The sequence below is a fragment of the Mycena indigotica genome (genome assembly GCF_014461135.1).
Source record: "Mycena indigotica strain 171206Taipei chromosome Unknown Mind.scaff0011, whole genome shotgun sequence".
Taxonomy (NCBI): domain Eukaryota; kingdom Fungi; phylum Basidiomycota; class Agaricomycetes; order Agaricales; family Mycenaceae; genus Mycena; species Mycena indigotica.
Window position 1 is genome coordinate 642,451 of NW_023503010.1, and position 4,168 is coordinate 646,618.

Consider the following 4,168-nt stretch of genomic DNA (forward strand, 5'->3'; position numbering starts at 1 on the left):
TTGCAATCTCTTCGACAGATGCTTCTTCCATGTGAACCTTTTCATCAGCAGGATTCAGCAAGTCCTCGATGGTCAGCCGATTGACAGCCTGGAGGATCTTGCGAGACTCGAGATCATCCAGACGACGTTCGAGAACTTCTTCGGCAGTGGGTACGGCTGGTGTGGTCGAGGAAGTGGTGGGAGATGAAGCGGGAAGGAGGGAAGTGGGCAGAATGCCAGATTTACACCAGCAGTTTGCGATGGTCTTGCTGGAAACATCCTCCCAAGCCACCTATAGTGCACCATATTTCTCTCTAGTTAGAGGGTCAGGACCCCCCACGCTGACCCTCTAGTAACTAGAGGGAAATAGAGCACTGTAGGGCACCCCCGCTAATTCAAGCTTAGCGCGCTGCTCTTCTCAGCGGGGGAGAGCACCTACTGGCCCAGCCGTTGCCCACCGTCACCCCGCCGTCACTCCGCGGCCTGCCCCGCCGCTGCCCCCGACCCCGCCCCCCTGCCCCCCGCCATCGTTGCCATCAGCGTGATGTGACGTCAGCCCGATCAACATCAACGCCATCTGTCAACGCCCGTGGCGACCGTTGACGCCGCACGTTCCGCGGCTGTCCCGGCCTGTCGCCGTTGACAGCCCCGCCCGCGCTTCGCTGTGCTCGACGTCGTTGAGCACAGCGAGCTCAATTCTTGTCCGTTTGGCACGGGACCACGTGTATTTGATAGATATGATGTAATACAGTAGATTTCCATCACATTTAGGCCCGCGTGTGCGCCGCTTGCCCGGCCGACCCTCCCGCCCGCTGTCCCGCCCTCCCGCCCGCCCCCCGCCCGCCCCTGCCCGCCCCCCGACCCAAAAAATTAAAAGTTGGGGAATCAAAAAAGAACACGTGCCGTATAGATGGCACCACTCAAATCGCGTTCGTTGCTGAGATATAGCGCGTTCTTGTTAACTCAAGTTGATGATGTAATTTTCAAAAAAATAGAAAAGTTGCGTATTGATTGGAAAGCACGGGCAGTACAAGTTTCACCGGAAAAAACGCGTTCATTGTCGAGATATGACGCGTTCTTGTTAACTCACTCTGCCACTACGTATGGTTGTTAACTCAATTTTGACCAATATGGTTGTTAACTCAAATGTCCCTATCATTATCCTCTGTAATTCGTACAATCTGGTCAAAAGCCTCATTTAGGCCCTCCACCTCCTCATCATCTGTTTCATCATCATCCTGATCCTCCTCCTGCTCCTTATCACCCGTTTCCCTCCATCTTCTGTCCTCCAAGCCCAATCCACCAGTTGCATTCTCAGGCACCTGCCTCTCCTTGCAGAGGCCTTGGCCTGGAAGAATAGTCCCAGTGAAACCCCTCAGCTTGCTCAGCTTAGACAGACGTTCCATATGAACACCAGAAAATCTTCCTCGGAGCATTCGATACTGCTGAATCTGAGTTGCTCGTGCGTGGCGTCCTTCAGCCTTCAGTCGATTCTCGTGGAAGACCAAGAACCTCTCTTCCTCCCTCATATAGGTCACGAGCCGAAGAATCTCCACATCCAAACGAAGCCTTTCTTCCTCTGCCCTCAACAGCTTGAAATAATGGTCCATCGCGGCCCGAGCACCTGGTTGGGCCCATGGCGCCTTTCGAATATCTTCTCGACCGAGTCGTAGCAGGTCGAAATCAGCCAGGAATGCATAATCCATCACTTCCTCCCAAGAGAGTGTAGGTCGATCTGATGCCCGTGCAGCTTCATTGTACTTGGCCAGAGCGTTCTTGAGGGCTTGTGAACGCGCTTGAAGCGCCTTTGCAATATGCTTGTGCAGCTTATACCCTGCAAATTCATCAGCAATCAAGTCTCTTAAGAAGGAATAGAATACCTGTTCCAGCCATATTCACCCTTGCCAGTTCCAGCAGCCGCGAAATGATGAGGCCTTGGACATTGTCCAGTGCTCGTTGATATCTGCGCTCGCTGACTAGGCCGCTTGCTGCAACCCATTCTGGGCTGTCAGGCCTCCATCGCTCCTCGATTTGCATCCGACGTTCCAAATCCATCACCACCTCCAGGCACTTGTCCCGCAACTCGGTCGCATGCCGTCGTTCAGTTTCAAGCCGGGTTGTTTCCTTTTTGGCAGCTTCGTACCCACGGCTCCCTTCCTCAGGTATGAAGACCAGTCGATCGGCAAGACAGGCGTTGAAACGTTCTCTGAGCCATTGATCAGTCACAATCCGAGAAATAAAAAGGATACGTACTCAGCCGCCTGTAGATTCACTAGCTTTTGATAGTACTCCATTTGCGCTGTTTCCTCTGGCGGCTCCGCCGAAAGCTTGCTGAGATGGTCCATCTCAGCTTGCAGCCACTCCTGGAAGACCTCTCGACTTGCTATCCCCAAGGTCTTCATCGTCTCAGACAGCGCTGATTCTGTATCGAGAATCTCCAGCGCATGGTGATACTTGCTCACCAAAGTAGAAGCTGCATTGAAGTCAGATTAGGCATTCGTCGCTGAAGGGTCTCTCACAAAGGTTTGCGTATGCCTCGAAGACATCAGAATGGGCGCAGTACTCCACGATTTCTTGTTGGCGGTGGAATCTTGACATGTAACGCGTGGTGCCCGAGAGTGCATTTGAACGGGAGAAAAACGACTCAGCACCTTCGAAGGGCTCTAGTCCGGCTCCCGGGGTATACATGGGCAGACGGCGGCATTGGCAGGCACGGGCATGGCCACAGCCATGGAAGGCCCCGACGACCGCATTGAATTGGTGCTTCTCGGCGAGTGGTGCAATGAGAGGGTGACTTCGGACCCATTTGAGGTATTTGCATCCGATGTCGAATCCAGCAAGTAGCTTCTCCAAGATTCGAAGGAGCTCAGCTGTGACAGCGAGGCCGTATTTTGCTCTGAAGTTGAGTTAGCAATTGAGTTAATGGTTGTCCAATTTGACTCACAACTCCCCGCTTCGGACCATGTCGACGATGAAAAACGTAAAGCTGTGTCGACAGAGGGGCGATGAAGATTCCCGTCTCTTCATAGAGGCCCCAAGCCTTCGTCACCACCGACTCCTTCATGTTCTGCCATGTACGCCCACAACCGTCCCCTTCTTCGTCGTATCCTGGATTAAAGCCCTTGAGCAGCTCGTCAGCTGCATCCTTCCCATACTGGTCAACAAGTTCCCGAGGAAGATAGTAGTCTCGGGGAGGAAGACGATTGTCCGGCGCCTCCCGGGACTCCCCGGGGACATTTACACCATCTTGGACCAGACGTTCTCGTCGGTCGAATCTCTTCAATGCATTGTTGCCATCCAGCGTGAAAAACACGCCAGGAATAAGCAGCTCGGGTTCTCCCTTGACCTTGTACGTGCAGCATGGGCACGCATTCATAACGCGCCAATCAGGTTTGTCGCGCTGGAGCTCGGCAGCCACACTTGCGAATGATTTCTTTGGTGCGGAGGAAGAGGTCGTAGGCCACTGTAAATTGCCTCACGAGGTGGGGATGGGGAGGGATGGTGTGGAGATCGCATATTGAGCGGATGAAGGCCTGCTTCCCAAGCTTCGGACATCGTAGGTGCATTGAATGAAATAGGTTGAGAAGGCGGGAGGTGAAGCCGACAGCTGGGGATATTGGGGACGCCGGGTATATCCCTTGTCGAACAAGACTAGAGGCGACATACGGGTCGCCAATGATATAATTTATGTCGGTCTTGACGGATTCTGATGGGATTGTTAACTCAAATACTTTGGGAAGACGGCTGGAAAAAAACGCACTGAAGACGTCCACAACATGAATTGCCGTCCATTTCTGAACCACAACATCGTCGGGCAGCTCATAGGCAGCATCAGCCCCATGTTGTTCCACAAAATGAGCGTATTGCTCCTCCGCGTCTGCAATGGCCTCCATTTGGACCCCAAAGCGGTCAATAACTTGCTGATTCCTACGCTTTTGGTATCGAAACCGTCGTCTCCGTGTGCTGGGTCGGCTTGGGGACGGTTAGCTTCCATGGATAAGCAGAGACATTGCAAATGACGAACTTGTGTGTTGCGGACAGAAGGGAGTACATTTCCCTTGCGTCGTCGGCAAGACTAGTGCCCAGCGGTTCCTCTCCCCCAGCGCTAATGTCCATTCGAGTGCTTCCGTCCAGTACATCTTGTTCGTAGTCGTCGATATCCATGGGGTCCGGTATGTCATACCTCGCT